Source organism: Doryrhamphus excisus, chromosome 6 (genome assembly GCF_030265055.1).
Source record: "Doryrhamphus excisus isolate RoL2022-K1 chromosome 6, RoL_Dexc_1.0, whole genome shotgun sequence".
NCBI lineage: Eukaryota > Metazoa > Chordata > Actinopteri > Syngnathiformes > Syngnathidae > Doryrhamphus > Doryrhamphus excisus.
In genome coordinates, this window is record NC_080471.1 from 21,217,805 (window position 1) to 21,244,811 (window position 27,007).

General features: G+C 39.2%; 1 protein-coding gene across 5 annotated transcripts in view; it reads right to left on the reverse strand.

Annotated features, from left to right (window-relative positions):
* The window catches only part of LOC131131711 (uncharacterized), a 225,899-nt gene that overhangs the window by 166,440 nt on the left and 32,452 nt on the right, over positions 1–27,007 (reverse strand). For all 5 annotated transcript variants that reach the window (XM_058076659.1, XM_058076655.1, XM_058076657.1 and 2 more), the window contains exon 3: positions 21,931–21,985. The gene's annotated coding sequence lies outside the window, so the exon portion shown is untranslated. The remainder of the gene's footprint in view (positions 1–21,930; positions 21,986–27,007) is intronic.

Genomic DNA, 27,007 nt, shown 5'->3' on the forward strand with positions numbered 1-27,007 from the left:
GTATCCTAAAGACACCAGTACATTAAAGTACTGTATAGCGTGACTGACAATGGCAGCCTGTTGAGAAGATGTCAAATGGTAAATTAATGCATGCCAAAGCAGAGTTTAAATACAGCAGGGAGGAGAAACCTGTCAGGCCCCTTTTTCAAAGCCTGCACATCAGTCACTCTAAGAGTCTGTCTGGTGGCAGGAAATACCTCCTTAGCCATGCATCTTCAGACCACCATTGGGCTTGTCTATTAGGTTCACGTGAGCAACAAATATATCTAAGAATGGACAACCATATGTATGCATTTCTTGGACTGAAAAAGAATTGAATCAGTTTCAGTTTCACACCAGTTTCATCGTGCACGATGCAATGACGAGATTTAAATTCTAAAACAGGGGTCTCAAACACGCGGCCCGTGGGCCAAATGTGGCCCGCAGGACACTAGTTTGAGGACCCCGTGTTAATATGAAAGTTTAATGTTAGTGCGGCCCGCGCAAGTTTGATATGGATGCTGTATGGTATCATGTACCCAGAAAAAATTATTACGTTTGATTAATGTTCATGTTAAAGGTTAAATAACTGTTAATAGTTATCCTCCCTATCCGTGTGGAAGTGGTAAGTGTTTGGCTATTTAAGTTTAAAGGAAATAACTTGAAGGCTACCGTTTAGGTCGCTAGCTCTCAAGTTTGCGAGTTAGCATGTGTCTCAAGACCCTGCAGTTGCGCAATATGTTGTAAATAAATGTATAAATGTGACTATAGTCGTGTTTTGTCATGTCTACAGGGCTCTAATAATGCTTTGTTCATTTTAATCTGAAAAAAATAATTTGTCTACCCACCAACTATATGTGGTTTCTTAGGTTTTTATTATTTGCCGTTTTATTATTATTATTATATTTATTTATTTATTACTGATTGATTGATTTTCTTTATTCTTGATTTGTTTATTTATTTTTCATCTTATTTTGTGCAGAAAAAATAAAATTAAGATATTTGAGAACAGTGGAATGTTTTATCAGAGCTTTTATTGTAGAAAATCGGAACCAAAGCACTGAAAAAGTTTGTATATTTTTCTGTTTTTAATAAATGCATTTTGGGGGGAGGGGGGGGGGGATGAGTTTGAGACCCCTGTTCTAAAAGCTTTAATGCTACAGCTTGTCAGCCAGAGTTGTCTGAAGGCCCAGAAACATAAATAGATATATTTCATTCATTACCGCTGGGGAAAAAAAACCAACACCGTATGACATGAGCCATGCGTTCGCTGTTTCAAAGAACTATTACTCCATCCTCGGGCTGAATTTATGGCAAATCTTCCGATAAAAGTTCAAAATCTGCTCTTCAAACAAGAAATCTGTATGACATCAAGTTCTGGCAAACATGGCAACACAAAGTCACTGATCTCAGCACTGTTCTCTTCAAACTAGTCATCACTAACATTGTTTTTCAAATGTGTGGAGTACGGCGGTCACTGGCAGTGTGAAATTTGAATGCCAAAAAAACCATGATCTTATTCCTCAACCATGGACCATAAAGATTTCGCTGGTGTTTTCATTTCCGAAAGTAAAATCAGCTTTAACCACACATTCCTCATCTTTGGCAGCGTATTATAAAACATTTTGTCCATTAAAGATATGTAGTAGTATATTTTTACTGTGAAACAGATGACCAATTATTTTACACTGTGGCAATAATACACGGATCCGGTCAGGAATTTGTGGGCTGGAATATTTTATTAACGTCTTAATGATTTATGATGACAAAATGGCTTTGCGTGTTGGTTGCAGGTTTGAAAATTGGTTTACGCCAAAAAAAATTTTGTTTATTTTTTTTAATTTTGCTTTATAGCCAACACATAGGAGCTATATTTGGGATGTAATCGCCCATTAAGTGTTCTTTTATGCCGAACAACCACACTGTAAAAAAAAAAAATCCAAGTTGACTCAACAAAATTTGCCTTAAAATTCTTAATTAAATCTAGCAAATTATTTCAGGTAATTTCAACTCACAACTAAGTTTCTCCAACTTAAAAGATCAAGTTCACGTGACTTGTTGCGTTTTTTGTGTGAACTTTCTTTATTAGGTCAAATAAACAAATATTTTTTTCAATTCCACCTGCGGACCATCTCTGTGTGGAGTTTGCATGTTCTCCCCGTGCATGCGTGGGTTTTCTCCGGGTACTCCGGTTTCCTCCCACATTCCAAAAACATGCTAGGTTAATTGGCGACTCCAAATCACTTTGTATTATCCATGCACTGTTTTCTTTTTTTCTTCTTTTCTATCCCCTCCTGCTCCGATCCATCTTTTATGCCGCTGATTACTCAAAATTGTCCATAGGTATGAATGTGAGTGTGAATGTGGTTGTTTGTCTATATGTGCCCTGTGATTGGCTGGCTGGCGACCGGTCCAGGGTGTACCCCGCCTCTCACCCGAAGACAGCTGGGATAGGCTCCAGCACCCCCCGCGACTCTCGTGAGGAAAAGCGGTAGAAAATGAATGAATGAATGAATGTTTTCTTTTTTTTTTCCTTTTCTATCCCCTCCTGCTCCGATTCATCTTTTATGCCGCTGATTACTCCAAATTGTCCATAGGTATGAATGTGCGTGTGAATGGTTGTTTGTCTATATGTGCCCTGTGATTGGTTGGCTGTCCAGGGTGTACCCCGCCTCTCGCCCGAAGACAGCTGGGATAGGCTCCAGCAACCCACGTGACCCTCGTGATGATAAGCAGTAGAAAATGAATGAATGAATAAATTTTTTTGTGGTACCAACAATATAACTTAAGTAATCTCAACTCACTTTTGATTTAGTCTAACTAATTAGCTCAAGTAAATTCAACTCACAATTAAATTGAAATTAATTGAGTTGAGATTACTTGATTGACATTGTTGATACAACCAAAATATTTGGTTATTTGAGCTAAAAAATGAAGTTCCCACAACAAATCAATAAGTCAACTTGATCTTTTAAGTTGTGTGTTGAAATTACCTGAAATAATTTGCTAGATTTAATCCAAATTTTAAGGCAGCGAGGTTACAATTTTTTTTTTTATTGAGTCAACTTGGAATTTTTTTACAGAATGTATCAGCTTCTTAAATGCAGTAGTCAAGGTTGAAATCTGACACAAATCCTAACAATGAGAAACGTTTGAAAACCCGACAGATTAATGATGCTTATGAACCTTCCACATGACTGAAACAGATGCAGATTTAGTCGGGAAGGACGGCTGAGGGATGATGGTCTTGGAAACCCTGTAGGAGCTTCATTTCTCAAGCTTTGGTGCTGGAAGGAAAGTAACTTTCACCTCTACCCCCTGAGATTCACTTCTCTTATCCTCAAAGACACCACAAAAAGGATCTGATGTCTTCCAGTTACTATCAGCACACACTATCAGTGCTTTATTAATATGCCTACAATGATAAAAAGCTATTTTTCCCAGTAGTTTGCACAGGAACCGCAACCTTTTCAAGCATTAAATCATACATTTATACCCTCACAAGGTTGTGGTTCCTGCTTGGTCTATTGCCCAAAGTTTGAGGTGCAGATTCATAAGTATATAAACGGATAGATACATATATGGGGTGTTGAAAACATTCAGTAATGTGAGAAAAAAAAATAAAAAATCAAAGAATCAAAAACAAACAGGACCATTTGCGTTGATAAATGTGTGGATAGCAAAGCTTTGCCATTGGTCTCAAATAACTACCAGACGATTGCACGCAAAGCCAACCAGATACTTTCTCAACCAGTGAGTTATGTTTTTACCACACAGATGGCACGCTTTAATAGCATCACTTTTTTGCTGAATCTGTAACTTTCCGCATATACTTCAAGCATCTCATCAGCCCAACAAAACGATGACGGAACATATTTGCTACTCCTCATTACTGCTTTTTTTTTTTTTTTATTCAGCAGACCATTTATCAAGAATGAATGTATTCACATTGTGGGCTGGGACTATGACTATGGGTAGCACATTAATACAAAGCAGAGCCATTTTTGTTTTTGTTCATAAAAACTAACCTCGACTAAACACCCAACCATGCACACGCGTTCAATTTGATTCAGGAAAATGAACTTAATGGTAATGGTTTTATTTCATTTGAACATGCATCAGATTACAATTGAATGCATCACATAATCAGTTCACAGTTCCACATGTCCAAAAGGAGTAGGAAGAAGCAAAGCTTATTAAATCCTACCCCTCCATCTAGTGCTTTTACAATCAGTAACTGTTACATTTGTTCACTTCCTGCTTTCCTAATATAGTTTAAGTTTTTTTTTAATGTTTTTCTTTTGTCACGTACTGAAGTACGAGGTGATATAAATGTACAACATGGTGAAATAAAACGGACAACAATGTGTTCAATGCACAGCATCATCAGTGGCAGATTACTATCACTGTCCTGCTACACTGAAAGACTGAGAAGAACATTCCATTCCTTTGTTGTGGTTTTTGGGCTGTCCTTTCGTTGCAGTTACGAGTGTGAGTTCATCTTGAACAAGAAAATAACTTTTACAATCAGTAACTGTTACATTTGTTCACTTCCTGCTTTCCTAATATAATTGAAGGTTTTTTTTTATGTTTTTCTTTTGTCACGTACTGAAGTATGAAAGTATGGAAGAAGCAAAAGCTTATTAAATCCTACCCCTCCATCTGGTACTTTTAACCACTAGACCGCCGTGCCGATTATTATCATTGTAATATTATTATTGTTATTATCATTATCTATATAATCTTTATCATTATTACCATTATTATTGTTATTATAATCATCATTAATATTACCATTTTCATCATTATAGTTGTAACAATTATTTTATTTTTTTTAATGATTTAATTTTACAGACTTCATTGCTTCTTTTTATGCATTAAAATGTAAAACGTGTCAGTGCCGACGCGAACCCAAGAGGAAGGTTAAGCAAATTGCAGCCAAGACATAAAACGATGAGTTCGAAGTCAATGGAAAGCAGAACTACATGGCTACTCCAAAGTCAGGCGGCCTGACAGAGTCGGTGTTGTTGCTGTTCTTCTTTCTGGAGTTCTCACTCCAGTTCTCTGACTCATTCTCCATTACATCCCGGGTCTGACATCAGATGGAGAACTAAATAAAACTCTCCTAATCAAATAAGCCAATTAAATCCAGAACATGTTGTCTCTTTGTCTCGGTGGTCTCGAACCACATCTGCTGGCAACATATTTCGGTATTGTCGGCGGTGGATGGTAACAGAACTGCACTGACTCTGCCATACAACTTGAAGCAAAAAAAAAAAGCATCATGCTGTTCAAATATCTGAAGTATTCAGTATTTGTCCTGGCTTTGACCTGAGCCCCCGTTGCCTGCTGTCCTTTTTCATCACTATAAATGCAGTCACTAACCAAGAGCATCATTAAACGTTACCATCCTTACAAAATCGCTACTTTCTGCTTCCAATGCTCGCTGCATCGCCTATTCATTTCATGATGGCTTCGTGACAGATGCTCATCCATCACGCCGTGACAGCATGTGTCTTTTCATAACCTCCGTGGCCTCAAGTTGAATAAATGAATGAGCTAAAGAAAAAAAAAAAAAAAAAAAAAACGAAACACTTCCCAGCTCCTGTCATTCACCCCTGGGAAAAAGTTGTGTTGCGAAAAATCAAATCAACTTTATTTGTAGAGCAATTTTCCTGCAAAGACATGCACCATAAAGTGCTTTACAGAATTAAAAACAATTACAACAATTAAAAGGAAAAACAATTACGAAGGGCGGCACGGCGGTCGAGTGGTTAGCACGCAGACCTCACAGCTAGGAGACCAGGGTTCAATTCCACCCTCGCCCATCTCTGTGTGGAGTTTGCATGTTCTCCCCGTGCATGCGTGGGTTTTCTCCGGGTACTCCGGTTTCCTCCCACATTCCAAAAACATGCTAGGTTAATTGGCGACTCCAAATTGTCCATAGGTATGAATGTGAGTGTGAATGGTTGTTTGTCTATACAAACACTGGTCGTGCCATCGGGGGACCAGCACTCCAACAGACGGGTCGACCCCCACATTAAAAGGGGGTAACCCCCAGCCGGACGGGTCGAAGGGACCCAAGGATGGCACCCCCTCAGCAGACCCGATACAGCCCCCAGTGTGGACGACCCCCCTGAGGAAACACTGGAGTTAAAAGCTAAAGACTAAGATCATAAAATAGGACAAAAAAGATAAAAACGTAAGAAAGTTTTAAAATATTAGTTAAAAGCCTGATTAAAAAGGTGTGTCGTTAATCTTTTTTTTTAAATATCAACAGTCTCCGCAGTCCTGAGGCTCTTCGGCAGGCTGTTCCACAGGTGGGCGCCTTAGTGGCTAAATGCTGCCTCACCGTGGGTTTCGGTTCTGGGTTCTGGTATTGTTCAAAAAAAGGCCAGTGCCGGAGGACCGCAGGGTCCGCGGGGGTTGATATGGTAAAAGCAGATCAGATAAATAATTAAGACATTTAAAAACCAGTAAGAGAATCTTAAAACCAATGTAATGTGCTACCAAAATATACAAAGGTAACAAAATACGAGTCCACGATACAGAAACATTTCTATGTTTCTATGGAAGATACACAGAGTCAGGACCCCCCTCCCTCTCCGATGAAGTGTCTGAAAAGGAAAGTAATGAGGAACTGCAGTTGTGACCAACTTCATGTCATATTTTTATGCCTACTATAGAATCCATGCAGAGCTCAGTCTTAGCGTAATGAATGCCTTCAGGCGCTGTGGAACTATTCCTATCCCGCTTAATGAAATAAAGATGGCTCTCTGCAGTATCCAGCACCCTCTCTCTCTCTCCCAAGTCGTGAATAATCTCTCTTTACGTTACTCAAGTGAACCACAAGACCCCGACTATTATATTCAAATGATGCATGCAGTAAATGTCTGTGCGAGACTGTAAATTAGTTCGTGTGTACCGCAGCGCTTGGCGTTGACTTGGCGTTGACTATGTGTGTGTGTGTACATGTTTAAACCTGTACAGTCGATGGTGTGTGTGTGTGTGTGTGTGTGTGTGTGGTTGTTTGAGTCGGTTCCTGTTGAAAACAGACAGCAGGCTTCAACTGTGTGCCAAACTGACTCGCTCGGTGGGATAATGAGAGACTATACTACGGTTTGGATTGTTGATTAAGCATTATTGAGCAACACAAACAAACTACTGTTCCGCCATGAGGGTTCTATTTTAAGTCCTTTTCAGTTCAAAAAGACAACATTTCTTCTTTGCGTGCAAAAGATGTTGACGGGGGAAAATGTATTATGTAAATGTACAAGACTACACTGAATTACTGCAGTTAAGTCTATGTAATCATCGGGTTGGCAACTTTTGTTTTTCCCAGTGGCAAGAAAAACATTTTTGTAGCTCCTTACAAAAAAAAAAAATGGGACATATTTTTTTTTGTGCATGTTTTAAATGTACAATTTCTGTATTTGTTTAAAAAAAAAAACTACTTAACGACATATTTCTCTGGTTATGACTTTTCACTCATACAGTACTCCTTCAGGGGCAATGTACGCTGATACTGACACTGAAACATAAAGCATACATAAGTTGGAATATGATGTCAACATCCCAGGGGACGTTTCTTCATGCAGCCACTGACATACTGTAACTCCTTTATCTTGAGTGGGTTCATGGAATCCTTGCTCTACACATCCATGCAGAATTAGAAGAATGCACAGAGAAATATTTGCACCAGACAAGCAAATCATGCCCAGAGACTGAAGAGGATAAGTGGTAGAAAATAATAATAAATGGAGCAAGCCAAACAACTATTAAAACATAACATGTCATCTTTGCTACTGAAGACGGGGACAGTTTGCAAAACACAATAAGGAAACACTTTGGGAACAGTAATTTTAAATGATGCAACAAGCCCAAATTTGTCTCTAGTTTATTTTGGTGATGTTAATTCAATAGTGATTGATTTAATAGCGTTTGTCAAGGAATAATACAATACATTAATTATAGGCAGTACCGTACAAAAACCAAGACAGTGTTTGAAAACCAAGACAATGTGTTTGAAAACCGAGGCAAATTTTTGGCTGGCGACCCGCCTCTCGCCCGAAGATAGCTGGGATAGGCTCCAGCACCCCCCGCGACCCTCGTGAGGAAAAGCGGTAGAAAATGAATGAATGAATGAATGAATTCAATAGTGTTTGTCAAGGAATAATACAATACATTAATTACAGGCAATACCGTCCAAAAACCAAGACAGTGTTTGAAAACCAAGACAATGTGTTTGAAAACCGAGGCAAATTTTTGGCTGGCGACCCGCCTCTCGCCCCGAAGACAGCTGGGATAGGCTCCAGTACAGAATGGATTTTATTTTGTGCGCCGTCTGAAACAAGCCCAATTTGTCTCTGAGCAACTGACAGTACACTCGTTTATTTTGGTGATGTTAAAAAACAAAACCAAAAACCAAAACGTACAAAAACCGAGGCAATTTTTTCCCAATGGGAAATAATGTAAATCCATTCAAGACACCCTAAAACCAAAGGGTTACTATATTACAGAGAAAATGTAGAAAATGTTGAAATAATTATCAATGATGAATGGAAGGGACTTATTGTTTATGCAGATTTCCCATACAGCCTAACAAGATTGAATTCAATAGTGTTTGTCAAGGAATAATGCAATACATTAATTACAGGCAATACCGTACAAAAACCAAGACAGTGTTTGAAAACCAAGACAATGTGTTTGTAAACTGAGGCAAATTTTTGGCTGGCGACCCGCCTCTCGCTCGAAGACAGCTGGGATAGGCTCCAGCACCCCCGCAGCTCTCGTGAGGATAAGTCCAGAATGGATTTTATTTTGTGCGCCGTCTGAAACAAGCCCAATTTGTCTCTGAGCAATGGACAGTACAGTTTATTTTGGTGATGTTAAAAACCAAAACCAAAAACCAAAATGTACAAAAACCGAGGCAATTTTTTCCCAATGGGAAATAATATAAATCCATTCCAGCCTGGCAAGATTGAATTCAATAGTGTTTGTCATGGAATAATACAATACATTAATTGCAGGCAATACCGTACAAAAACCAAGACAGTGTTTGAAAACCAAGACAATGCTTTTGAAAACCGAGGCAAATTTTTGGCTGGCGACAAGTCCAGGGTGTACCCCGCCTCTCGCCCGAAGACGATGCAGACGATGCAGATGCAGATTTCCCATACAGCCTGACAAGATTGAATTAAATAGTGTTTGTCAAGGAATATATTAATTACAGGCAATACCGTACAAAAACCAAGACAATGTTTGATAACCAAGACAGTGTGTTTGAAAACCGAGGCAAATTCAAACATTCATTCATTTTCTACCGCTTTTTTCTCACGAGGGTCGCGGGGGGTGCTGGAGCCTATCCCAGCTGTCTTCGGGCGAGAGGCGGGGGTACACCCTGGACTGGTCGCCAGCCACCGAGGCAAATTTTTGCCAAAAACCGAATCATAACAAAACCGGGGCGTACAAAAAAACAAAGTTTGACTGTATAATGATAGTAACCAAATCGACCCTTTTGTTTTTAAACGTAGACACAGGCCCATCGGGGCGGTTATCTTTAGTCTCCTGACTTATCACTCATTTTATTTTTGATATCATCGCCTTGTGTGGACAGACAGCATGTCTACATTTAAGAGTAGGTTTAAAACCTTCCTTTTTGATAAAGCTTATAATTAGGGTTGGCTCACACTTGTCTTGAATTATCCCGGAGTTAAACTGATAGGCATACACTTGTGAAGACGGCAATCCCGTAAGTACGTACTGAGCTCAAAATGATCCCGACATTTAGGAGAAAAATTATTAATAGCACCAAAATATTGCTGTTTGAAGGATATTTTTTCCTGTGAGAGGAACACAATCTTGAAAACAACAAATACTTAGAGTGAACCCCCCCCCTCCCGTGATGCCTCTGCCGCACCGGTGCAACATTCTTAGCGGGAATATCCGAGCTATGCTGCCAGGCCGACAGGACAGTCGCATCATTATGAGTCCCCGGGATAAATAATGCAGCCTTAATGCAACACGGCACAGCCCGGGCCAGGACTTGTCAAATGGGCCTCAGATAGCATGGCCCACAACGCCCAACATCTCAACAAGTACACAGGAAATCCAGATAAATACATAAATAAATATGAGTGTTGTCGTTGGCAGGCCTGCGTTGTTTGAGAATACCTCTGTATATTTGGACTGCTACTTGAGGCTCACAGCCCTGCTGGACATTCGGTGTCTATGTGGGTCTTTCATTAGGTTTAGCCTAATAGCAAGCCTTCATGGAAAATGAATGGAGGGTCTGATCATCAGACAGGCAATTGAAATTAACCAAATTTTGGGTGTTAACAGTTAAAAGTGTTGATTTGTTGTGCCTTTCTATTCATAATAACACAAAATCTGCGTTATATTTTGACAACTCATATTTCAGTGTTTATTTTGCAAATATGCATTTTGGGAATACAACCTCTGCCAAAAATAATAATAATAAGGGGGTGCAGGGATCCTTATGGACGACCACTTAGACCTGGGACAGACACAAATTTAATAGAGCTGTCATAATTCCATGGTTCTGGTTCTGGTTCTACCATATCTACCATATCTACCATATCTTACTTAAATTTTAAATTTTAAATTTTAAATTTTAAATTTTAAAATTTAAAATTTAAAATTTAAAATTTAAAATTTAAAATTTAAAATTTAAAATTTAAAATTTAAAATTTAAAATTTAAAATTACATTAAAAAACTTCAACTATATTAGGAAAGCAGGAAGTGAACAAATGTAACAGTTACTGATTGTAAAAGTACCAAACGGAGGGGTAGGATTTAATAAGCTTTGCTTCTTCCTACTCCTTTTCGACATGTGGAACTATGAACTGATTATGTGATGTCAAATGAAATAAAACCATTACCATTACCATATTTCATATACACCTGCATCCCTCTACACCCCCCCCCAATAGTGGGGACATATAGTGGCTATATGTCAGTATACAAGCCAGATTTCCTGATTTTACAAAACTATAGCTCCTTATATTACCGTTACTGTAGCTACAAATAATAGTTTAGGTTTATAGTATCCATCTCAGGTTGGGATTATTTTTTTTTCCCCCTTCATAACTGACCAGAGCATCACATTAAAAATGCATTTATCTACAGAACCGCCTTATGTCCTTAAATGTGATGTGAATAATAGCAAGGATTAAGGGGCAACTTCTTTACAGTCTCATCTTTCTCTCTGTTGAAAAACAGGCCTTCTCTCACAATGGCTAGATTAATGATGAACACATGTTCAGTGGAGGACACTGTCTTCCAGTGGCTGCAATTTAGGATTAGTGGAAAAGAGTTGGATGGAAACAGCTCGGCTGCACTCTGCCTTTCACTTCAACTTCTTCATCTCCCAAAGCCACTGCTCAATTTTTGTCTCCTCATTCATTCCCCTTCAAATCACCAGTCAGATTTCTGGCCTCGTGCTCCTTTTGACAAGGTCGGTAAGCTTTTTCCCAGTGGAGAAAGATAAACAAGACAGATGCACACAAGGTGAGGTGGAGGGGAGAAAAAAAAAAAAAGCGAGATGAGCCGGAATGCTGGAGAACAAAGATCTGTGGCAGGGAAAAAAGGCACTGGCGGTCAAGCACTTTGCTACTCCAACAGTAACAGCGACAAGCTGTATCTCACACACATGTTCCTTTTCTGACCTTGAATCACACAACGTTGCAAAGACGCCGGCGTGAACTGTCATAAGGGACACACACACACGCACACACACGTGCACACTATATCATGATAATCCCTCTCAATCCAGGCTACTGTCATGGAGGTATGAACGCCTGCCAAGGACATGTGAGAACTGACACCAAACCAGAACAAATAAACCACACCATAAGTTTTTCCCCCCGACTGCAGGCACAGAAAAGGGAGAGTGAAGATGGAGGAAAGAAAAATGGAGTGAGAGGGAGAGAAAAAACTACAGAGGTTTTATAGAGGAGAGAAGCCCACAGCACGCGGCCCAAAGTGTGCCTTGCATGCAACTCCTTCCCACCCACAGACCAAGTCCTCAATGTGCTACGCTGGCTGGGGATGCGATGGAGAAAGCTGAGGCTGACACATAAAGCTTAGCACAAAATGTGAGGGGAATAAATATGAAACAGATCATAACATCATATTAGAACAGATCAAAACAGTGAGAGCCGGACTAGCGAAAGAGGAATCAATCCAGGAAAAATGGCTATTACGACTAAACTGGCTGGAGCCTATCCCAGCTGTTTTTGGTACACCCTGGACTGGTCGCCAGCCAATCACAGGGCACATATAGACAATAATGTTTTTCTTTTGTCACGTACTGAAGTACAAGGTGATATAAATGTACAACATGGTGAAATAAAATGGACAACAATGTGTTCAATGCACAGCATCATCAGTGGCAGATTACTATCACTGTCCTGCTCCAGACTGAAAGACTGAGAAGAATATTCCATTCCTTTTTTTGTGGTTTTTGGGCTCTCCTTTCGCTGCAGTTACGAGTGTGAGTTCATCTTGAACAAGAAAATAACTTTTACAATCAGTAACTGTTACATTTGTTCACTTCCTGCTTTCCTAATATAATTTAAGTTTTTGTTTATGTTTTTCTTTTGTCACATACTGAAGTATGAGGTGATATAAATGTACAACATGGTGAAATAAAATGGACAACAATGTGTTCAATGCACAGCATCATCAGTGGCAGATTACTATCACTGTCTTTTTATGTTTTTTTTTATTATTATTAGGTACACCCTGGATTGGTTGCCAGCCAATCACAGGGCACATCGAGACAAACAACCATTCACACTCACATTCATACCTGTGGACAATTTGGAGTCGCTAATTAACCTAGCATGTTTTTGGAATGTGGGAGGAAACCAGAGTACCCGGAGAAAACCCACGCATGCACGGGGAGAACATGCAAACTCCAAACAGAGATGGCCGAGGGTGGAATTGAACCCTGGTTTCCTAGCTGTGAGGTCTGCGTGCTAAACACTTGGCCGCCGTGCAGCCCGAAAAAAAATCAATGGTTACCAAATTACCCTATTCTTCACACCCAACTATTGTGGTCATTTAAGCTCCTTTTTGAGCACAGAGAAAGGATAGTCCACCTTCCCTTGCTGCAAATTGACTTTCTCAGACTTGAACAACTTGCACTACCTCCGGTTCACAAGAATTGGAAGGGCGAGTATTTGCCACAGATCCTGTAGCGATGAGTTTTGCATGACAATTCTTGTCAAATTCATGACAATTCATGACAAATCGTCTTAGCGTCAACTTGAGCACATCTTCCTTTCGTGGTCCTCCATTATCTTCGCACTCGAACAACAGACCTCCAAACTTCCTAACGTGCCGCTATAGCGGAGCACATTCCTGTAGGGCAGTGGTTCTCGATTATTTTCTGTCAAAACCGCAGAATTTATGTATTCATCTGTACGGTACAGACTGAAGTCGAAAATGAAACCAAGAAAATACAACAAAACACATATTGAGTATGACAAAAAGTACTCCTTGCCTATCGTGTGCCCCCCACCGACAGATCCCCGGGAACCCCCCAGGGGGGCCCAGCCCCTCTCATTAAGACCCTCAATTAAACATACAGTATTTATAATCCAAAGGCAAAACTGCAAGTGAGCAGTCGAAACAGTCGAAAAAACAAGCTAACTCTAGTCTGGTAAAAAATTATAATTATAATAAAATGTAGTATGAAAGCTGGAAGGAGAAACAGTAACTGGCATACTATATTTTATTTCAAAAACTGAGGTACTTGAGTTTTTTTTTTTTTAAGTCATTGGTTGACAGCCAATCAAATGTGGTAGGATACGCTGGATTTGTCTCTTTTAGCCTACATTTGATAACAGCGATTGGTTCACCAAGAGGTTTGATGCTGTTATGAGACTGGAAACTGCTGCAGGCACATGAGTCACTCCCTTCCAAACAAATGACAGCGATGGAAACACACTACTCAGCTGCTCTCTCCGCATCTAAAGTGTTCAAAAGAGCCAAAACAATAACCGGCTCAGGACATTTTATTCCAAGTTTGAAAACAATTGAAGCATGGCATTCCTTTTTCCACAGGCAACAAAGCTAAATTACAAAACAAGATACATATTTGGGTCTGCGGGACCAGTCAGATGGGGATATGAGTAACAACAGCTCGTGTGTCGAAAGGAATCTGAACCCATATTGGATATTGGGCCGATATCAGCATAAATTGAATCATGTCGGCCTACATTTAAAATCTCCACTATTGGCACTCTAAGCCTTCACTGACTACGCAAGAACTCACAAGCAGATGTTTGAAAGTTTTGCAAAGTGTGACAAACTTCTTCCATTAGCATACGCTATAAATCAACTAATGTAAGGAAGTATGTATCATGAATTGCCATTATCGAATGTGGAAAAAAATTGTATCGGGACAATCCTAGTATGGTATACACTTACTGATACTGTAGTACCAAATCAGTACTTGAATGGTGCAAATATGCCAACATGAAATAAAATGGACAACAATGTGTTCAATGTACAGCATCATCAGTGGCAGATTACTATCACTGCCCTGCTCCACTGAAAGACTGAGAAAACATTCCATTCCTTTGTTGTGGTTTTGGGGCTCTCTTTTCTCTGCAGTTATGGTAACAGTTTTATTTCATTTAAACATGCATCAGATTACAATTGAATGCATCACATAATCAGTTCACAGTTCCACATGTCCAAAAGGAGTAGGAAGAAGCAAAGCTTATTAAATCCTACCCCTCCATCTGGTACTTTTACAATAAGTAACTCTTACATTTGTTCACTACTTTCCTAATATAGTTTAATTTTTTTGGCAGATTACTATCACTGTCCTGCTCCACTGAAAGACTGAGAAGAATATTCCAGTCCTTTGTTGTGTTTTTTGGGCTCTCCTTTCGCTGCAGTTACGAGTGTGAGTTCATCTTGAACAAGAAAATAATTTTTACAATCAGTAACTGTTACATTTGTTCACTTCCTGCTTTCCTAATATAGTTTTTTTATGTTTTTCTTTTGTCACGTACTGACGTACGAGGTGTTATAAATATACAACATGGTGAAATAAAATGGACAACAATGTGTTCAATGCACAGCATCATCAGTGGCAGATTACTATCACTGTCTTGCTCCATTGAAAGACTGAGAAGAACTTTCCATTTCTTTGTTGTGGTTTTTGGGCTCTCCTTTCGCTGTAGTTACGAGTGTGACTTCATCTTGAACAAGAAAATAACGTTTGCTCAGACTTGGACCCTATGTTTTAGCATGCGCCTCACGATATGGTGCGCCTTATGTATATGTGTTAAGTACAGAATGAAACTACACGTTATAATCAGGAGCGGAAAATACCATACATCATTCATACCTGCCTAAAATCCTCATTCTAGCACTTTAAGGTGTGCATTAACTTAGCACCCGAATGAGGCCCCGATAGGGACAGTCTGGTTTCTACCATTAACACCAGCACCGATGCCATTTTGGAGCAGAGTTCACATACGCATCCCTACTTTGTAAAAATCAAAATATACTGACAGGGTACTTAGTGGTACAGGGGGGCTAGAGGAAAATATATATAATAAAAAATAAATCTAGAAACGTGTGAATTCACAAATGGCTTGATTGCAGCTCTCCTACTGTTGACTGCTTTAGAGAGTTGTAACATTTTATACGGTGTGTTTAACTTTAATTTCATGGTTTTATGACTGCTCATCAGGGATTTCATTGCTTAAGGTGTATCACTGAAGAATTCACACGGCTGTTGCCAAAACCATTCATTCACACTAAACTGGAAAACCCAATGAAAACGGACCACACCATATACGGTAGTTCATCAACCACATCGGATCGTTGATTCATAAACAAACCTAACAGGTTAATTTGTTGCTTTGTGGTACTTTTGTCATTTGTCTTACTTTGTACAAAGAAGCAATGGACAAAGACATGTATCTATAAATACTCTTTATGCAAATAAACCTTAGCATATGGCATCCTTCACCACCAGACCAGGTCCTTCTGCATGTGTCAGTCTTCATGCAAAGGGGGAGGTTGTCCAGGGGGGTAAATGGAAGTCCTCCCAAAATGCTGATTCTTACAAAAACACAAATCGGTCATTCATTTTCCTTTTCCTCCTCCACTGATGCAACGGCCCTCTCACACTTAGCCAAGGAAATGATAAGTGACTGCTGTTTAAACGATGGCAGAAACAGGCTCACCGTTACCACACTCTATTATTGCGTCACTGTGGAAAATTCATATACATCAGAGCTTTAGCCCTATATAATAATATTTCAGACGCTGAATTGGCAATTAAGTTAATGTTCATGATGCAATAAAGGCAAGACGAGTTTATTGAGTCGCTAAGTATTTTAACGACAAAAAGTTCATTTCATATCAATTAAAATCTCTTAAGGAGAAATTCACCCAAATTTGGGTCCTAGTAGCTTTGAGTTTAGTATGCATGTTGACAAATTACATTTTTCATTCATTCATTCATTTTCTACCGCTTTTTCCTCACGAGGGTCACGGGGGGTGCTGGAGCCTATCCCAGCTGTCCACTGAAAGACTAAGAAGAATATTCCATTCCTTTGTTGTGGTTTTTGGGCTGTCCTTTCGTTGCAGTTACGAGTGTGAGTTTATCTTGAACAAGAAAATAACTTTTACAATCAGTAACTGTTACATTTGTTCACTTCCTGCTTTCTTAATATAATTGAAGGTTTTTTTATGTTTTTCTTTTGTCACGTACTGAAGTATGAGGTGATGTAAATGTACAACATGGTGAAATAAAATGGACAACAATGTGTTCAATGCACAGCATCATCAGTGGCAGATTACTATCACTGTCCTGCTCTACTAAAAGACTGAGATTTTTATTATTATTATTATTATTATTAGGTACACCCTGGATTGGTCGGCAGCCAATCACAGGGCACATATAGACAAACAACCATTCACACTCACATTCATACCTATGGACAATTTGGAGTCGCTAATTAACCTAGCATGTTTTTGGAATGTGGGAGGAAACCGGAGTACCCGGGGAAAACCCATGGGGAGAACATGCAAACTCCACACAGAGATGCCCGAACGGGTAATCGAACCTCAGTCTCTGTGCTGTGTGGCCTGCACGCTAACCACTAGAACACCGTGCAACCATGCTGTTATTTTTAATGTTATTATTATTATTTTTTGTATTAATATCATTTGGAGACATTCATTCATTAATTTTCTACCGCTTATCCTCACGAGGGTCGCAGTGTCAGCCGTGGGGCCGTGCATTAACATGCTGTTTCATCAATATCTTGATATTCCTGTGAGGTGGATTGATTATGAATCATGGATGGTGAATGCTCACTAATACAGATTTCAACCGATTTTGTGGGCATACCAAACATTTCATAACTTTAACTTTAGCTCAGAAAAAAAACTGAGCAAAAATAAGCTGTGTTTCTATTTTTGTTGAGTGTAATATACCCGATGTTGAGTATACGGACCATAACGCAGATTAGAACAGGAGTGACTATTTGAAGGCCTGATGGCACATTGAGGGTCAGCATCTTCTGACTGAGTCACCCAACTGAAAAAACAATGTCGGATGCCAGATGTTCTCAATCAGACCGGGGTTTCACTAACATAGAGTAATGCAGTTCACAGGGTTTGCAATTAAAAGATGAGCCATCACTGAAGGACAATGTGTGTTTATAAACTCAACAAAAAGATAAACTCTTTCGTTTTTGCTCTCATTTTTCAACAGCTGAGCTCATAGACTTTATCTTTGTACACAAACGACCTATCAGTCTCTCTCATTAGAAACCATGATTATTACACAGGTGTGCCTTACATTGGCCACAATAAAAGGCCACTCCAAAATGTGCAGGTTAATTGTATTGGAAATGATTAAAAAAAAAACATCAGTATCTAATGTGGCCAACATTTATCTCAAATACCATAAACAGATCCAGAGTATCCAAAACGTGCTCAATGGATGTCCACACAAGAACTTGGAGGTTGTTAGCTTCCAGGAACTGTGTATATATTAAATGCTAATTAGTCTCCGCAGATCGACTTATTGTCCTATTCCCTGAAGTCATCATAAAACAGGCGTGTTCTTTACAATATAATAATTTTGTTAATTTTCAGATGGCAGTACACAGACAATAACTCTCACTACATATCAGGAGGTCCTCGGGAGCGCTTGGGAGTGTGACCAATCACAACGGAGTGGTCGTACTTACAGGGGGTGGAGTAAATTATTGCATTATACATTTGTGTCAGAAGCAGGAAGTCCATGGAAACACTACAGAAAAAAAGGTGCAGAATCTGGAAGATCTAGAAAGCTTTCTGTGTGGGTTATTGTGTGTAACTGCTCTATAGGAGTCCACAACTCAATACGAAGTGGCAAAAATAGATCCCCATTAAACATATTTGCTCTTCATAGCCCCCATCACAGAAAGGAAAGGCATAGAAGCATATTTTCATTGAGGTTCAAGGTTGATGTTTGCAGTTGATGTTTGCTAAATACAAGGATGAAGAGTCTTGAACCAGTCATGATGTGCTATATATATCACTATATTGACACTTACTATGGTACACATTATGTCATTGGATGCTCATATCACCTCGTACTTTGGAATGTGACAAAAATTTAAAAAAAAAAATAATAATACTATATTAGGAAAGCAGGAAGTGAACAAATATATCCACAACCATATCGTGAGGCGCATGCTAAAATAGGATCCAAGTCTGAGCAAACATTATTTTCTTGTTCAACATGAACTCACACTAGATGTTAGTTCATATATTGAGAGATAAATATCTTAAATCAATAAAAAAAACATGTATTAAATTAGTAAATTAGCATTTATTACCATATAAACACACATTGTTGAGTACCGGTATTAGTTCAAATGTGCCCCCATCCCTGTTGTGAGTAAGGTGACCCAATGCAGAATCTCCTGCATTGCAAATAGCAGGTATGAAATAGAAATAGAAGCAAAACTCTTCGGCATCTGCTTTTTAAAAAAAAGGCAGCCATAAGGGAGTCTCCGCTTTCTCTTGGTTCCATAAACAACAAAGCTTTACGGTCCAAATGCCTTTAACAGTACAGCTACTGCCTGGCCACTACTATGACACAGTACTCCCAATCCCTGCTTGCTTATTCCTATATAGGCTATGCTATCCAAAAAAAAAAAAAATTCAAAATAACTAAAATGTGTATAAATAGATGATGTCTTAGTAAAGGCATTATTTGTTGCAAAAAATAGGATGGTTATTTTTACATCAAGGTCGACTACAATACCCTTGCCACTGTTAAATCACAGGCTATAAAAAAAAGAAAAGCGTAAATAAAAGATTTATGAGGTAAACTAAAATATAACAGCAATACAGACGGTCATATTTCTTTAAACAAGCTCACCATTATAAAAGACCACATCTTGTTAAATGTATTTACATCTTTCAAAAACATCCTACGTGACTTAAAAGGTCTAAGCTTTCGCTGAAAAGCAAATAAAATACATTTTTATTACACCGATGGGTAAAGCAAGTGTGTGTGTGTACGTTCACTTCAAAAAAAGGAGCTGCTTCGGTTAAAAGGCAGACAGGGCTTTGTCTTTCTCCATAAAAGAAGAAGATTGATATAAAAGTATTCCCACATTAGGTTCTAAAACGTTGGCTAAATCCCAGCAAAAACCCCCTGCTGAATTAAGTCTGGGGGCAAATGGTTCCCTTTCTAAACTCCTGATGGCTAATTGCTCTGGCAGTGTTCTGGAGGAACTGCTGAGTGGCCTCTAGCCCAGTTTCCACTCCATTCAAATTTCCACTCAGACCCAGACTTGCTTCTAAACCTCCTTTTCCGTCTCTCATACTCATATCGTAACCCCCAATCTTCTCATCTCATCCTCCGATTCCCGGTTTTCCACATCAGTAGGTGTTTTAAGTATGTTTTCCTGCTTCTGTGTTGCTTTTTTTTTTTTTTTTTTCTCAGGCTACTTTCAACTTCTCTCCATCAACCTGTCCTTAAGCAGTCTCTGGAGTTTCCTGCTGGATGGGACTCACCGAAAGGGAGATATCAAGGAGCTAAAGCGGAGAGCAAACCAAATTCAACAACCCCTCTCGTCTTGATTTATACATCTGAATAGTAGCTCTCCTGAGTCGTGGTATGATTTACGGAGACAGAGAGCCAAACAGCTCGCTCCAGCGTTTCTCCTGTGCGGCACCGTGAGCTGCCAAAAAGAGACTTCTAAAGCAAGGCTGTGATGAAGAACTCTGGGGATCAATGACCAGCCTTCGGGGCTAATTCACGGTTCTAATTGATTCCACCTAACATGACTCACACATATAGTTAATGTTATAGTTCATCTTCAAACAGCTAAAATAATGCATAAGGCTAAAAATAACCAATTAGCTAAAAATGTCATCCAATACTTCTCTACAAGAGAGGAGAAATATGATCTCAGGGAAGAAGTACATTTGAAACACTTATATGCTAGGACTACGTTAAAAAGCCATAGCATTTCAGTATGTGGAATCAAACTATGGAATGGATTGAGTCAGACCTCCTACTCCTACACCTCCTACTTCGGTACATGACAAAAATAATTAAAAATAATAAATAATTAAAAAATTAAAATTAAAATTAAAATTAAAATTAAAATTAAAATTAAAATTAAAATTAAAATTAAAATTAAAATTAAAATTAAAATTAAAATTAAAATTAAAATTAAAATTAAAATTAAAATTTAAAATAGCATTAAAAAAAACTTCAACTATATTAGGAAAGCAGGAAGTGAACAAATGTGACAGTTACTGATTGTAAAAGTAACAGATGGAGGGGTAGGATTTAATAAGATTTGCTTCTTCCTACTCCTTTTGGACATGTGGAACTATTAGGAAAGCAGGAAGTGAACAAATGTAACAGTTACTGAGTTATCATTTTTTATTACCTATTAATTCATTTTCCGTTACATTGCCCAAGCGATATATAATAATCTATATAATAATAATAATAATATATAATAATCTACCCATCGCAACAGTCTTTATTCTTCATGTGAAATATTCACATATGACCTTGTACTTCGGTACGGGACAAAAAATATATATATAAAAAAAATTCAAACCCTTAAACTATATTAGGAAAGCAGGAAGTGAACAAATGTAACAGTTACTGATTGTAAAAGTACCAGATGGAGGGGTACGATTTAATAAGCTTTGCTTCTTCCTACTCCTTTTGGACATGTGGAACTGTGAACTGATTATGTGATGCATTCAATTGTAATCTGATGCATGTTCAAATGAAATTAAACCATTACCGTTACACCTAATGCACACTTCTCCATAAACTGTGCAAACAAGCACATATGAAAACATCTGTCCTGTTCATGAGAACGTTGCGTGGCCGCCTTTAACACCTTTATGTTCTGGCCAGCAGTTGCTTCCACATACTTTTGTCACCGGGTTGCTGTCAACAGATGCTAAGTGGTGCAAACAGAGTCAATTGAAAGTGACGGCATCGCGGTGAACAGCAAAAAGAACCAGCGCAGTCCTGCAGGGCATGGTTTCATTAGCCTGCCGTCCAAAGCTTTTTCTCTTTGTTGTCCACGCTGAAAGCAGATGACTGATTTCTTATTGTGCAAAGTCGAGACCAATAAAACCATCCATTCAACAAGCTGCCAGAGTCTAAAATAACATCTTGTGTGTAATTAAAGCGAAGAAAAAGCAATTAAAATCACAGCATCCTATTCACACACTGTGGGAGGTGGAGAGAAGTGGAACTATGGATTCAAATTAAAACCGCACTCTAATGTCAAGCAGACGGACTGCGTGTGCGTGTGCAAGCGTGTAAGTCTACGTCTGCTTCCTGTTAGGTGTGATTCAATATTTAATACCAAAGCACAAACAAGTTTCTTGAGAAGGGACTTAAAACATACCGCTGTAGCGTTTGGTCTTTGTGCAACTCAGCTGAGTCGAAGGTCAAAACTGGAACTGGAAGAAAGAAAAGGGAGAATATGTTATGCAGCTGTAGTCGGACAAACCTTGCCAATACGGCGGGTCATCGTCAGGACATGCACGGATCTACAGTGCCCATTCTCCCAACTGTAAAATAAAAGCTTTACATGAAACTGTCAGATGGCTGGAACAAAGCAGATATGAAACATGATCTATCAACATGGTCATTTTGCATATGTCAAGATCAGTTCTGTGTATGACTACCAACCAGTCCAGGGTGTAGCCCGCCTCTCGCCCAAAGTCAGCTGGGATAGGCTCCAGCAGGGGGTAGAAAATCCTATCATTACCAACCAAGCGAGGTATAGAACAAAATCAATATTTGACTTCACAGATCAATGAAACTGAATGCTTCCGATGAAACCTTGAATTCATTCATTTTCTAGCGCTTATCCTCACAAGGGTCGCGGGGGTGCTGGAGCCTATCCCAGCTGTGACGCGGGGTAAATGGTAATGGTTTTATTTCATTTGAATATGCATCAGATTACAATTGAATGCATCACATAATCAGTTCATAATCAGTAACTGTTACATTTGTTCACTTCCTGCTTTCATAATATAGTTTAGGGGTTTTTTTAGTTTTTGTTTTTTTTGTCCCGTACCGAAGTATGAGGTGATATGACCATACAATGACATAATGGGTACCATAGTAACTGTCAATATAGTAATAATATAGTAATACTAATATAGTAATAAATTCAACTTTAATGGTAATGGTTTAATTTCATTTGAACATGCATCAGATTACAATTGAATGCGTCACATAATCAGTTCACAGTTCCACATGTCCAAAAGGAGTAGGAAGAAGCAAAGCTTATTAAATCCTACCCCTCCATCTGGTACTTTTACAATCAGTAACTGTTACATTTGTTCACTTCCTGCTTTCCTAATATAATTTAAGTTTTTTTTATGTTTTTCTTTTGTCACGTACTGAAGTACGAGGTGATATAAATGTACAACATGGTGATATAAAATGGACAACAATGTGTTCAACGCACAGCATCATCACTGGCAGATTACTATCACTGTCCTGCTCCACTGAAAGACTGAGAAGAATATTCCATTCCTTTGTTGTGGTTTTTGGGCTGTCCTTTCGTTGCAGTTACGAGTGTGAGTTCATCTTGATCAAGAAAATAACTTTTACAATCAGTAACTGGTATATTTGTTCACTTCCTGCTTTCTTAATATAATTGAAGGTTTTTTTTATGTTTTTCTTTTGTCACGTACTGAAGTATGAGGTGATATAAATGTACAACATGGTGAAATAAAATGGACAACAATGTGTTCAATGCACAGCATCATCGGTGGCAGATTACTATCACTGTCCTGCTCCACTGAAAGACTGAGAAGAATATTCCATTTCTTTGTTGTGGTTTTTGGGCTGCAGTTACGAGTGTGAGTTCATCTTGAACAAGAAAATAACTTTTACAATCAGTAACTGCTACATTTGTTCACTTCCTGCTTTCCTAATATAGTTTAAGTTTTTTTTTATTAGGTACACCCTGGACTGGTGGCCAGCCAATCACAGGGCACATATAGACAAACAACCATTCACACTCACATTCATACCTATGGACAATTTGGAGTCGCCAATTAACCTAGCATGTTTTTGGAATGTGGGAGGAAACCGGAATACCCGGAGAAAACAGAGGCAAGCAAGGGGACAACTCTGGCCTCCTAGCTGTGTGGCCTGCGTGCTAAACACTCGTCCGCCGTGCAGCCCGAGTAGATGCATTTGTACTAAATCTGTTCTTGTATTAATGTAAAAATTTGTCAGAAAACTGGCATCGCTGCTGTAAAAGGGAACTCAGCGGTGCGCTGTTCCATCTCAAAAGACATTGTGACACGCTTGAAGCACCCGCACACATTCCATTTCAAAACAGCACAGCACAGTAGTGTGGCATGTGGCTGAACTCTGAGCTATACTGGTTTATTGTATAATATACAGTTGCATTAAAACATACAAACACGCAGCCAAGGCACCATATAGATCCTGCGCATTCTTGCTTTGACTTTTGGTTTGACATTCCAGTTGGGGATGAGAACGTGTGTGAAAGATAGCATCTGCTCCAAAACCACTGTGAATGGAGTCTTGGAAGGATGTACACATGAAATACGCAATTGAAAAAGTTCCAGTCTTTTACTGGATCAAGACACTTTTTTTTCTGTTACAGAAATAAATTTACGAGATTGGCAAGCGCATCTTTGCTTTCTTTTTGTTCTGCTTGCCAGCCGTTTAACTTCGTTACCCCCCATTTTGAGTTTGCGCACATACACCTCCACGCGTAGTGTCATGAACCTGTGCTCCTCAGTGATCCACATATACAAAGTAGATCCAATAAAAGGGTGCAACAAGACATGTTTCCAGGAGTCAGCGAGACCTGGAGCTTAAAAATATCGCTTGGATTCACTGCTCTTCGGTGTCGAAGGTCTCTCCTTGCCAAGATGAACGAGTCCTCGGCTCCTGGTTTCAAAATTTTATTACAACCACACGTAGCCTAGTCTTTTTCTCTGCTTAGTTTCATAACTCCTACCCTGATATAACTATTGTTTCCATTTACTCCAACATAAACCAAAAGCAGGCAGCTAGACTCTAATCACATGTTGTTGTATTTTGCATCAGCATGTGAAATATTATACAAACAAAAATGAAATATTAGTACCCATGTGAACTACACGGTGCAGGGTTTGGCATGCAAGATTCGAAGTATATGCATTACATAGCTGAAGACAAATAAACCATATATGTCAACATCTTCTTTGCTTTCCATAAGCTTGCTGACAGCAAAGCGTCTCAGTTTGCATCAACTTTGAGTTATCAGCCAAATGAACAACATTCCATGCCTACATATAAGACAAAAAAGGGTGTACTAAAAGGCACCTTGTGATCCGTTGCTGAATTGCTCACAGTTTTTTTTTCCTCGCAGATGAAATTCATTTAACCGGGGTGGCTAAGAGGTTGCTCTGGCCTGTGTATCCTGGCTTTGTAATGTGGAAAGTATGGAAATGAACATGCTACAGCAATTGACATCTGACAGGCTTTTGCCTCTCTGATGAAGGACAGAACCAGACAACTATGGGATTACTATAAACTGAAAGTGTCAAGTGAAACATTGTGTCGCAGGGTCTCGTGTCAAGTGGGGATGGGAGCTGAAACATTGTTGTTCCGGTGGGAATTTAAGAGTTCCATCATGGGGTCAATAATTGGAGTCTATGCATGTCACTCTGCGGGTTTGTGTCAGAGGTTATAGGACAATCTTGGCAGTTTCTAAACTTGAGGCCCTCTTGCTAGGTGTTAGCATTGGAGCCGTTAGCATGTTAGCATTTAAGCTAATTTACTCATGTCTAAAGGATAATACACAAAAACTTGAGGCCCTCTTGCTAGGTGCTAGCATTGGAGCCGTTAGCATGTTAGCATTTAAGCTAATTTACTCATGTCTAAAGGATAATACACAAAAAATTGAGGCCTTCTTGCTAGGTGCTAGCATTGGATCTGTTAGCATGTTAGCATTTAAGCTAATTCACTCATGTCTAAAGGATGATACACACATGGCATGATGCAGGGAGGTTATAGGACAACCTTGGCAGTTTCTAAACTTGAGGCCCTCTTGCTAAGTGCTAGCATGGGAGCCGTTAGCATGTTAGCATTTAAGCTAATTTACTCATGAGGCTCATTTCTAAAGACGAATACACACATGACATGATGTCAGGACACTATGGGACCACCGTAACACTTTTGGGACCTGGTACCTTCTTGCTAGATGCTACCAAGCTAGCTCTCAGCATGTTAGCATTTTAGCTAATTTGCCGCTCCTAAGGCAAATACGCACATGGCATGATGTGGGGATGCTATGGGACTGCCGCTTCACTTTTGAGACTCGGTGCTTTCTTTTTAGCTGCTACCATGCTAACTGTTAGAATGTTGGCATTTTAGCATGTCAGCTTTGTTGCTAAATTCCTCATCTGATGTACGCACGGCATTGCTTGGTTAGCGCGGCACAGCAGACACCGGGCCCGAGGTTCACAGCACATGTGGCAAGCCCATCAAAATTTCCGCGGGCATTTTCTAGTTATTCTTACATCTTAATTTTACTAGTGGGAAGCCATTTTTATACACGTGGTAGTCTGCAGTGACCTACCATAACAGGAAATGATCCAACTTTTTCATCCATAGTATTAGATGTTTGGGAGCACTTAAAACCATTGTACCCAATCTGCTCCTAAATGTCAAACAATGGTAAAACTTGAGTCTGACGCTTGGCTTTCAAAGACATTCGCTCTTCACAAAACCGCAAAAATAGATTCCAATTTCTATCGACACTTCAGACCACACTTGAGAACAATTACGAACAATGGAGGAGGCAGTAAAATGAAAAAACAAATTATTTGGGCTTTAAATCTTTGACACTTGGCTGTGGGGTGTCCTATAAACTATTGTAATGTTCCGTTTTAGTCACAGGTTTATCCAAAAAAGAAACATGATTACAGAGAACCTTCTTAAGGGCAACGAGAGGCTGCGTCGCAATGAGCTGGGTTGTTGATTAATTCCACATTTTTTTTTCTTCCACTGAAATGCTCACTGCTATTAAAACGCCACAAACTCAAGAAGACGCTCCCATATAATCAAGACGAGGAATGATTCAAAAGAAATCCGTATGCACAACCTGAAAGAGGAGCGTAGAAGACAAATGCCTGTGCCGTCATGTCGAGCCAACAATCAATTCCCCTTCAAATGATCCCAAAGATTTGACCAATAAGATGCAACTGGATGGTTGGAGCGCTCTAATTACGCTGAAAGCATGACTAAAGTACCATAGCATATTTGCAAAACTGCTTTAATTGGGTACAAGTCCAGACATCTTCTGAATGATTACCAAGATTACTGGTGACTAGTGTATCAAGTCATAGCCTTGCATAATCAATGCAGGTTCCAAAAACCCAAAAACACTGCTTCAAAGCTAACAATCCTTCATTGATTCATTCAAGGTTTACATAGTTGAG